Genomic DNA, 12161 nt, shown 5'->3' with positions numbered 1-12161 from the left:
TATAAACAGTGGTGTTTTCACATTCTGAATCAGCAGAAACTGAAGCTTTCAAATCACAAAGTTTTTAAATTCTACTTTTATACATCAGGGAACGAAAAATCTCAACATTTTAACTTACCCTATCAGGCATATAAGTCTAGAAAATACATGCCCGAGCAGACAGATTTTCATGAAACTTTCATAAAGTTAACTTTTGGAAGCCTAAAATTTAAATACATATTCTTAAAAAATCTATTATTCATATTTGACGAGTAATAAATTTTTAAAATTCGTTGTTAAGAAGCACTTTTAAAACAAAATTCATTTTATAATATAGTGTCAGACGAAACCCATCTCAATGGCACCACCACTCACTTTCATGATCAATATTTTTTTTATTGCAAAACACTTTAAAAGCAAAAAAAAAAGGCTTTTTTGGTATATTGACGAGAAACTATCTTTGAAAGGAGAACCATCTCCACTTTTTATGAGTATTTACTTAATTACCATAAGATAGGGTAACTTAAATTTGTTAAAAATTCCAAGAAAAAATTCTTGTTTATCAGTGTCATTCAAGTTATTTGTCAATTTAAAGTGCATGTAATTATTTTTTTCGGAAAGTTATACAACTTTGTAGTTCCGTAGAATTTGAGTCGTGACAGTTTAAAGCACTGCCGGAACAGCGACAAAGCCAGCAAAAAATTGAGGAGAGGATATAGTTACATTTCGAAGAGGGATATGGCTAAGTTTAGTCATATCCACGGTCGAAAAAGAAAAATCAAACATTTTCTGAATTTAATAAAATACTTTTTTCTTTCAATGTCTAATTTTCTGCATTATTTTACGTCTCTTTTGAGTAAAAATAATAATAACAAAAAATAATTCATGTAAAAGTTTTTAATTTTAAAATGAAGCTATTTCACACCCTTTTTAGCCTACTTTCCCAGTAAAAGTCAGAGAAAGAAGAAAAAAGCATGAAGGAAGGCTTAATGCATCTTAAAAATATCCCGAAAAACAAAAAAAAGTCAAAAATAAATAAAATAATTAGATAAATATTGAAAAATTAAAAATTGGAAAGTAGGGTATTGAGATGGGGAAAAATGTCTGTCGGTCTGTCTGTCGGTCTGTCTGTCTGTCCCCCCCCCCCTCCTAATAACTTTTGAATGAATAGTCCGATTCGAAAAAACTTTTTTTTGTTCGAAAGATCTCGGCGAGGACACCTCATTCCCGCATTTCACTTTTTGATTTGAACTATTTTTTGTTCAATTTTGAACAGTTCAAAAAAATTAACATTAGCGCCTACGGGGAAATTCAAGGCAATTCCGAACTGTGAGGCGAATTTGCTTCAAACAAGCTGTGTAGCAAAAAGATTTTGATGAAAAACTTGTATATAAAATATCTTTTTGGTTTGAACAATTTTCCGTTCAATTTTGAACAGTTCAAATCCCTTAACAATAGCGCCTACGGGGGAACTGAAAGTCAATGTAGACTCCGCACTTGAAGGCGGATTTACTTCAAACAAATTTTGTTCTAAATAACTCTTGACGCCAAACTCCAGACTTTGACTCCGAGAATTTAGGGGCACTTGACTCCGACTCCCCGACTTCGACTCTGACTTCGTAGTTTTGGCAAAAATTTATACACGGAGGACAAATGACTGACTCCGATTCTTAAATATTCGACTCCGACTCCTTTATCTCAAAATGAGATTGACTCCGACTCCGACTCTGCAGCTATGGTTTTAACTGTGAAATAATTATTGTTGATATGACTTGTTTTTATTTTTACGCTAAAGTTACAATTTAGGTACTCAGTTTTTGGCGAATAAACTCGAAGTCATTTATGTTTCTACATTAAGATATGCGCAGATGATTTTTTTTTTTTTTTTTTTGACAAAGAAAATTATTTCTTTAAGTTTACATTTTATTGTTTTTTACTTCCTTTTACAAAAAAGGAAGTATTGTATTCGCGAAAAAATGTTCACTCAAAAATCGCCCTTAATTTCCATTTTGCTCACCCCCAAATGAATGTTGAGTTTTTTTTTCGATTCGACCACATGCGGAAAAGTGCCTAAGAATGTATAGACACGCGAAATATCCATTTTGACCATCACCGAGGTAATTACAACGACTTTTCTCGTGACGTCTGTATGTATGTGCGTATGTGTGTATGTGCGTATGTGCGTATGTGCGTATGTATCTCGCATAACTCAAAAATGGTATGTCCTAGAAAGTTGAAATTTGGTACATAGACTCGTAGTGGGGTCTAGTTGTGCACCTCCCCTTTTGGTTGCTTTCGGATGTTCCTAAGGGGGTCTTTTGCACCTTTTTGGGGGGAAATCATTGTTAATTTCGATGTAAACTCAAGTGGCGTTATAATTTGTCGGACACTTGGCGATATATCGCCAGTCTTTTGGTCGCCAAGTTTTGTCGCCAACTTGGCGACAAATTTGGCGGAGTTTTTTTTTTTTTTTTGGTTTCAATTTGGCCATTGTTGGTGATATTTAGAGAATAAATATTGAATCACATTAAAATAGCGAATAATGGGGAAATGACATTAAATTGGAGTAAAAGGAAGTCATGTGATGCACACATCAGCTCGTTTTTTTTTTTTGGTTTGTTTTTGTTTTCGTAAGAGCATTAATTCATTTAAAATAATGTTTTTGGAAACAGGGGAAAAAGAAACGTTTTTTTTTTTTGATATCATGTATTCATTTTAATGAGCTTATTAATTTTAATTATTATTCTTTCGTTTTGAAACCTGTTAAAGATTTTTTTTAATGGAAAAAAAGTGTATTAGCTGCTTTGTTTAAAAGTAGCTGCGATTTTATTTGTTCGTTTTTTTTTTTTTTTTTATTTTATTTTACGCATCTAATTTTTTTAGATGAGTGAGGTACATTTTATTCCTAGAAATCAACTTAAAGTATTTTAAAAATATGTTTGAAAAAATTTGCGATTTTAGCTATTTTTGAGATTATTGATCAGGTACTAGAAAGTAGTATGGGTATACGGGAAAGTAGGCTCGTCTAGTTCTAGACAGAACTTCTTGTTCAAAAAAAAAAAAAAAGGTTTCGGATTTCTAATTGAACGAGCTGATGTGTGCCTCACATGACTTCCTTTTACTCCATTTTAATGTCATTTTCCCATTATTGGCAATTTTAATGTGATTCAATAGTTTAATCTCTAAATATTAAAAACGATGGCCAAATTAAAACCAGATAAAAAAAATCGCCAAATTTTCCGCCAAGTTGGCGACAAAACTTAGCGACCAAAAGACTGGCGATATATCGCCAAGTGTCCGCCAAATTGTAACACCACTTAAGTTTGCATTGATATTAACAATGATTTCCCCCCAAAAAGGTGCAAAAGACCCCCTTAGGAACATCCGAAAGCAACCAAAAGGGGAGGTGCACAACTAGACCCCACTACGAGTCTATGTACCAAATTTCAACTTTCTAGGACATACCATTTTTGAGTTATGCGAGATACATACGCATATACGCACATACACACATACGCACATACATACAGACGTCACGAGAAAAGTCGTTGTAATTACCTCGGTGATGGTCAAAATGGATATTTCGCGTGTCTATACATTCTTAGGCACTTTTCCGCATGTGGTCGAATCGAAAAAAAAACTCAACATTCATTTGGGGGTGAGCAAAATGGAAATTAAGGGCGATTTTTGAGTGAAAATTTTTTCGCGAATACAATACTTCCTTTTTTGTAAAAGGAAGTAAAAAGACATTCCTTCACTCGCAGTGGCGTATTTAACATGTCGCAAATGTGGCAATTGCGAGGGGCCCCAACGACATTAAATCCTGAAAAGGATCGAAACGACACGTGAAAATGTTTTCACGTTAAACAAAGAGGATCCTCAAAAAGCGCTCGCAATAGACCCCCAAATGTACAAATCAACCGCTGTTTCAAAACTCGAGTAATCAAAAAAATTTCGGTTCTGTAAAGTTTTTCAATTTTTTAAGAGCATTCTTTCATGTGTGTAAATGAAACAAAAAATATCTTTTTCTGTAAAGATTTATCTGAACACTCCCTAATGTGAACACCCCGATATTCTGAACACAGTTTGGTGGTACTGGCGAAACTCTGTAAACTTAACATAGGCTGCTCTCTCTGTACTCTGAACACCCTATAATATGAACACCCCAGCCCCATTATATAGCGTTTATATATAATATAAACGCTATTTTTAACCCCTTCAATAATTACCTCTCTATATACTGAACATGTTCACAATTAGTACTCGAGAAATACTACTAACTGAATTGGAAAACCTAAAATACCTTCGCAATTTTATCAGAATGATTGGAGAGCATTCAACAGATGAAGCGAAGATGAAAAATTATTCCTGCGGATATTACTGCATTACATAAAATCATTCAGCTGAGAAATATGAATCTGAAGTTTCTGCCACTGAATTGTATATTTCAAGAATCCAATCATTGTATAAAGTAGTATTCAAGACCCTTTAAAGTAATTACCTACAAACAATATGCGGGTGGAAACCTTTTCGCTTAAACAATTGGATGATAACAAGTAACCTTGGATGAGAATACACTATGCAAAAGCTAAGCAAAATTGCTCTTTTTTTTTTTTTTTTTTTTTTACAGATGTTGCACCGATAACTGTATTGTAATATTTTATAGTTGAATGTTAAGTTAAAACTTTTTTAAATCAAAAAGTAAAGAAAGAAAGAAACGCAAGAGTTTGGATCCTACTGGACATTACACTTGCTGCTAGTCTAAAATTCAGCACTTCTATTTTGAATACTGGTATAGCTCGCTTGGCAAAATGCTGAACATGGTTTACTAACGCAACAGAATACATATGGACGCATTTTCAGTCTTCCTCATTAATGAACACCCCCATAATCTGAACACTTTTGTTCAGTCCCATGAGTGTTCAGTATAGAGAGAGTCCACTGTACACCTTTTACACAAAGAAGCTCACTTTTAGAGACGTTCTTCAAACTTTTTTTTCGAACAAAATGTATTTTGTGCTCAATTTATCATTTCTGAAGCTGTCTTTCAAAAAACTACAAAATTTTCCTTAGGTCAATCTCCCTGCAAAATAAAGATTCACCTGCGACCACAAGTATACAACAACTTGTTCTTCCTCACACTTCCCGTGTTCTTTACTCTGAAATTGATTTTAGGCGCTATATTTCAGTACAAAAGAATAATGCAACGGGCCCATAAACTTCCCGACGAATTCTAGGGTCGAGAAACAGTGATTGCAGCATTTATAAAACAGCAGCTTAGCCGGAAATGTCTTCCTTTTCTTGTTATTTATTCGAAATCCGCTCCAACCAGTTAATGAAATGACGACAGAAGGAAGCCTTCCAAGATCTCTTGAGGCTCCGCAGGGGATAACGATAATGACAGTAGTTTGAAAAATAAACTTTTTCTTTTTATGTTCTCTCCGTGGCTCTTGGGATCCAATTATATACGACAGAAAATCACTAAAAAAAAGTCGAAAATAGTTTTTTTTTTTCCCTAATCGGGTGTAATCTGTTGCTTTGTAGAACGATAATTACTATATCCTTTTTTTTTATCCTCTAGCAAACACGAATTGCTCTCTAAAATTGTGATGGTTTTATGACCTTTTATTCCCTTTTTTTCTCCTTTTCACAAAAAAATCAATATTTGACCAAAAATTCGAATAAAAAAGAGAACTTATTTGTTTCTTTATCGAACATTTTGAAGTAAAAAACACACTGCGTGATAAAAACTTAAAAAAAAGAAAAAGAAAAGAAAGAAAGAATAAAAATTAACTTGAATTCTGAATTTTTGAATTCAAATTATGTTTTTCGCAATCACGAGTTGCGACAGGGCCCTACTCACTAGGGCGAATGTTTCTAGAAACAGCTCCTGTCCCCAGAAGTCTACCCCTCTTCCTGGGCGGTTACGTGTGTATAGTTTGTGTGTGTGTGCAGGCGTGTGTATGTGTAGGCGCGCGTGCGTGCATGTGTAGGCTTGTGTGTGTGCGTAAACCTGTATGTATGCACGTAGGCGTGTGTGTGTGTGTGTATGAGCGCGCGTGTGTGTAGGACATGGACGCCCCCCGACCAGGAGAAACGGATTCCAGGAGGCAGTGCTTGGAGCCGCGCCTTCAGAGGCCGGTGGTGCTGGTATCCCTGGTCCAAGCTGAAAAAGGAACCAAACGCCAAGGACGGTGAAATGAAAGCAATAAGCAATCGTGATTGCTCAAAAAGAAACATTTCGATGTTGTATTGTCTTCATTTAATTTCTGCACACATGCAAATATTTTATTTTTAAATAAACTTAATTTGAAAAATATTTATTGGACAACTTTGAAAAGTCACAAGTGCTTTAGGGAAAAGTTAAACAGTGTGAGTTAATAAGTTAAATTAATAATACCTTTGTGCATAAAAAATAAAATAAGAAATACCAACGTCAAAAAGTACAAATTGCAGATTACTAATCTGCAATTTGTGCTTTTTGACGTTGTTATTTCTTGTTTTAGTGTGAGTTAATGTCGCACTTCTTCATACTTTTTAGATATTTGATCTCAGAGAAAAAAAAAAAGCTGGAAGTGTGATTTGCACTTGATATTTTAGAAAAAGGCTTTGTATCACTGTGTACAGATAAATTTATAATCCTAAAATTCTGAAGTTATTGAATGATGATTTGAAGTTGTTCATACCACTCGTCCCTTATTGTATAATATTTTATAATATTTCTGTAGTATCCTTATTTATTTCACATCAAATAAAGTTTGAAATAAAATAAATATGGGTAAAAATGCAGATTGATTATCAGCTTTTCGAATAACCTCTTTTTTTCAACAAAAATTCGTAGTAATTCTGTTTCCAGGACTTTAAAATGTATCTCAAATGTTTTTGTCTTTTCAGGTTTTTAATCTGATATTTTTATAGCTTCTGCCTTAAATAAAATCATTACTATTGATGCATTGATCATTTATGTTTCGATTTCAACAAATATTTTGAAAAGAATGTAAGGGGGAAAAGTACAGGGGAAAACAAATTCTGATTTGCAATTGAAATATACCTCTGAATCTGACACATAAATGAAATTTTTTTTACATCAGTTGTCTTTGCTTTTGGTCATGCCTAGAGATGTGAAATTTCTGAAAATTTTGAGGCAATGGAAAACAAGGTTTTTTTTTTTTTTTTGATTTTACTAGAAGAATTGGAAAAATGAAAAAAAATTGATTTTCATAGATGAAAATGTAGTTTTTCTTAACCGTTACGTTTTGATAGAAAAAACTAAGTGTTAAGTACATTACTTTATACAGAAAATTTCAAACTTTCCAATTTTCTCAGAGGAAATAAATTCCTTGAAAAAAAAAAAAATAACACAAAAGAAAATTTATTTTTTCTCCTAAAATTTCGGTTTTTTTCTCTCCAATCATTGCCCTCTTTAGTCGTATCTTTTGAAAATTGTCGTACAACTAATTTAGAAGCACAAAAGTGGTTCACGGAGGACCTTGAAATGTAGTGTAGTGTATATCTAAAATGCAGCACCTAGAACACTAGCGACACCATTAGCGAAATCAAGCAGGTTCTTCAAAATATTAAATAATTCCAATTAATTCAGCTCAGTTTCAAAATAATTTAAGCTTGACGCTTCTTTAAATGATCTTTTCCAATTTAGATAATTCAAAAGTGCCAAATTTCAATACTCTTTTCAAAATTTTCGTAAGATTTTAGTCAAAAGTTTTTTCATAGATAAATGTAAATGTGTTGGACCTTTTCCTCGCCTCGGTTTTGTTATTTTGACACGTAGCCCCACTTTGGAGCAGCAAAGAGTATGTTCTTTGTTTTCAAAAGAACGTGAATGAATTTCTAAAGATTCACGGCTAAAAGCCGTAGCGGGGTTTCTGTGTTAAATCCGCCCTTGCAGCTTTTTCCGCTCGCACTTGGGGGATCATTTTGGTATCGAATAAAAATAATTTAACCAAATTTTCAACTCTTTATCTCAAACGACCTTCGAGTTTTTCAGAAAAACCTGTTTTTCAAATTTAATTTTTTTTCATAGTAAAATTCAAAATTAATGACTGGTAATTTTTCCCCTTATTCTTAGGAATAAAATACAGGAAAAATTATCATAGTCAGAATTTTTAAACAAAAGCCGATTTTTGGCGACGGAAATAAAATTTAAATATATTTTTTCAATGCCTTTCTGAAAAGTGTCACTCACCAAATTTTGTCTGAAAAAATATGTCTTTTATACTCCTCTACACTCAGGAATTTTTTCGAATTTTTTGAAAGGTTGGAACAATACGAAAAAAAAATAAAAAGTGATTTTTTTTTCATCATTTTGTGTTTGAAAAAATTTAAATATTTTTGATTGCCGAAAAAAATTATTTGAACAAAGTCAGTAAAAAATCGTCTGCTAAGTAAAAAAGAAAATTTTAAAAAAACTTCAAAAATACTACTTACCAGAGAGAAAACAACATAAAAAACGAAGACATATTCTTCATGAAGTTATTAGGAATGTAAAAAATGCTAAATTGTTCATAAAGACGATTATATAATTTTTCCACGCTATTTTGAATAATTTTTCAATTTGCATCCAATGAAGACAAAAACTTTGAATATTAAAGTAACTTTTTTACACATTTAACATAGTGTTTTTTTAAATAACCGGCATTAGCAGGGTTGCCAGCTGCTCCGCATTTTGCGGAGTTGTTCCACAAAAATAACAAATCTCCGCTGGTCCGCAACCAATTATTTTGCTCCGTATTCCGCGGCCGTGCCTTTTCAAGCATGGCAAAGTGTTTAAAACTGTTTTTTTATTTTTGTGCCAGTGCTTAAAATGATTATCAAAGCTCAAAAACAATTTTAGATAAGTGGTTAAAATGTTTTTATTGAATTTATATAAATACCGAGCTGCTCCGCAAAACTTCAAAATGCTCCTCAAAGTCAGCGCAGATGCTCATCAAACTATTTCTCCAAGGTTGGCTACCCTGCATTAGATAATATAATAACTTTCAACAATTTATGATGATTTTTTAAGTACGGTTAGTCTTCGTCACTGTCTTCATTCACAAAAACGGTGACTTTTTCATCAATGAACAGATTACTACTCAATATTTCAATAGGCTTTACTACGTATTTTTGCCAAATATCAAGCATGAGATAGAAAATATATGTCAAAATCAAATGCCTCAAGCTATATCATACTCAGCTGAGATGATGAATGAAGATGATGGCTCCATTATGTCAAAATCACACTTAATATTATAAAACTTGAAGTGAGATCGCGACAAATTAAGTCAAAAACATATCATTGCTTTTTTGATTATCAGTCAGATATGAATGGCATCACCGAAATTACTCGATATTGTTGTGACTGTGCTAATGGTAGGCGCATTGTTGAATGTTGCTCACACATTGCTGCAATCATATATTTTCTCTCATGCTCGATATTGGCAAAAATAGCAAAACCTGCTGAAATATTGAGTCGTCTGTTCAATGATGAAAAAGTCAATGTCATTGTGAATGAAGACAGTGACGAGAAGACTAACCTTACTCTCTTAAAAAATCATCATAAATTGTTGAAAATTATTATATTTAATGTCAGTTATTTAAAAAAGTTACGTTAAATGGTGTAAAAAGGTGACTTTAATATTTGAAGTTTTTGTCTTTACTGGATCCAGATGGAAAAATTATTCAAAATAGCGTGGACAAATCATATAATCGTCTCTATGTACAATTTAGCATTGAATAATATTTGTTTAAAAACTCTTTAATCACTTTTTTTACATTCCTAATAACTTCATAAAGGATATGTCTTAGGTTTTTTTTTTTTTTTTTTTTGTGGTAAAATAGTATTTTCGAAGTATTTTTTTTAACTTAGCAGACGAATTTTTACTGACTTTGTTCTAATGAATTGTTTTGGCAATCAAAAATATTTAAATTTGTTTAAACTCAAAATGATGAAAAGAAAAAACAGTTTTTAATTTTTTTCGTACTGTTCCACCACTTCAAAAAACTCGAAAAAATCCCTGAGTGTAGAGGAGTATAAAAGACATTTTCTCTGAAACAATTTCGTTAGTGACACTTTTCAGAAAAGCATTGAAAAAACAATATTTAAATTTTATTTCCGTCGCCAAAAATCGGCTTTTCGTTTTAAAATTATGAATATAATATTTTTTCATGTATTTTATTCTTAAGAATAAGAGGAAAAATTACCATTCATTAATTTTGAATTTGACTATGAAAAAAAAAATTTTAAGTCGAAAAAACAGGTTTTTTTTTTGAAAAACTCGAAACTTGTTTGAGATAAAGAGCTGAAAATTTGGTTAAATTATTTTTGATCGACGCCAAAATGATCCCCAAGTATACGAGTCGAAAAAGCCGCAAGGGCAGATTTAACATAGAAACCCGGCTATGACTGGGTTTTATGTTGCTTCCCCAAACGTTTCTATAGCTAGCTAGGTTATGGTATATATGTTTTTTTTTAAGTTTCAAATTACAAACAATAATAAATTTTAGTTGAAATTCCACAAAAATATGAATTTAACAAAGACAATTCCCAAACGCGAGATAAATGGAACTGATAAAATAGCAACTGCCAAACTAAAATGTATAAAATTTAAAGTCCTGGCTAACTGCATTACATTGTTTTCTAAATGTATTAAATGCAAAAACAAAAAACACGGTTTAAATTCAAGAAAATACCAAATGCAGGTTGTGTGTAATCAGTGCACTTTAAAATGCACTTAATTCCTTGAAATTATGAATACGCAAGTGAGGTTTTCTAAGTCTCTGATTGTCTTTTTCTAAGTGTATATATTGATAAGAATAACACGCCTTAAAAGTGTTACAAAATACTAGTAGTTATCTGAAAAACGTTATCTTAAAGATAAGATTATTTTATTCTTTTAGGAGTTTGCCTTGAGTTTTGAATGTGTCAGTAGTATTTTTTAATTTCTTACGAAACTGTTCTGAAATACCAATTATAATTGGACACTTACTGGAACATAGAAACTTTTTGTTGTTATCAGGGCTGCAGAGTCGGAGAGAAAACGACCAACGCGAACTCTGACTCCAACTCCAAAAATTTTAGAGCCTTTGGCTCTGACTCTGATTAATTTACCTCAAAATCGACTTCGACTCCGCAAGCGCTGGCAGGAAAATGATCAACTTTAGACTCCGACCCGTGGAATTTTAAACCTTTGACTCCCGACCCTTTTACCCCAAAATCATGTGACTCCGACTCTACAGCCCTAGTTTTTACGTCTGCTACAGCGTAAAATGATACAGCTTAATATGACACAATATGCAAAAAAATTGTAAATATCCCGGTTTCAGAGATTCAATTGATAATTTTTCAGCCCACAGTGATTTAGATATTACACGGTACTCTTTCAAAAATTCGGATTAAAGTGGGGGATGATCAAATCACAAACAAAGTCAGTTTTGTAGAAACATGGAGTGCCAAAGGTACAGGAGACATGTCATTTAGAATAATCGCGTATGTTTCACCAATTCTCGAAAAAAAAAAAAAAAATCCCATAATCGGTCCGGATTTTTGCGATCCAGAATTGTGGAAGTGGTACTGTATTTCCAGTTTTGCTGTTGTTGTCCTGTTACTGTGTTTCTACGAGCTAAACTACTCTGTGTTTTGAAACTTCGATGCAGGTGCTTGCAATTTGTATTTAGTTAAACTATTTCGCCCTTCGTGGTCTTTACAAATAGTGTTAAAATATATTTAATATATAACTGCAGTATGAATAAAAATAGATGATCATTTATTAAATACTTTTTTGAAATAAAGGCCAAATAAATGAAGAGATTTTATTCAATAAAGTAAAATATAATAAAAATTAAAACGAAAACAATAATAACAACTAATTTTCAAAATCAAGTTGTGTGGTGTGCTGCTCTCCATCGTTTCCATATTGTTTATGAGTTAATTATAGTGAAATAATTACTCTCCGTTGTTTACTTTGTTATGCGTCTCATAATGGTTATTACATTTTAGCTGACTTCAACTGTACTCCGTATCTATAGTTCATACCCAACAATAGTTTAAGAAGAGAATGAAAAAGAAAATTGTTCTCGAAAAAGGTGAACGAAGTTAAACAACTGATCATGCTTTGTAAACCGTCTTTCTCAACCAAAGAAAGATTCTTTGCATTCTGCAGTCCTAATCTATTTTAAGAATCACT

The 12161-nt window shown here is 32.4% G+C and overlaps 1 protein-coding gene across 1 annotated transcript in view; it reads left to right on the top strand.

Annotated features, from left to right (window-relative positions):
* LOC129223119 (uncharacterized) overlaps window positions 1-12161 on the top strand; it is a 45539-nt gene that overhangs the window by 299 nt on the left and 33079 nt on the right. The gene's annotated exons all lie outside the window — the stretch shown is intronic.

The sequence above is a fragment of the Uloborus diversus genome, chromosome 5 (genome assembly GCF_026930045.1).
Source record: "Uloborus diversus isolate 005 chromosome 5, Udiv.v.3.1, whole genome shotgun sequence".
Taxonomy (NCBI): Eukaryota; Metazoa; Arthropoda; class Arachnida; order Araneae; family Uloboridae; genus Uloborus; species Uloborus diversus.
This window is presented reverse-complemented; position numbering and strand designations above follow the sequence as displayed.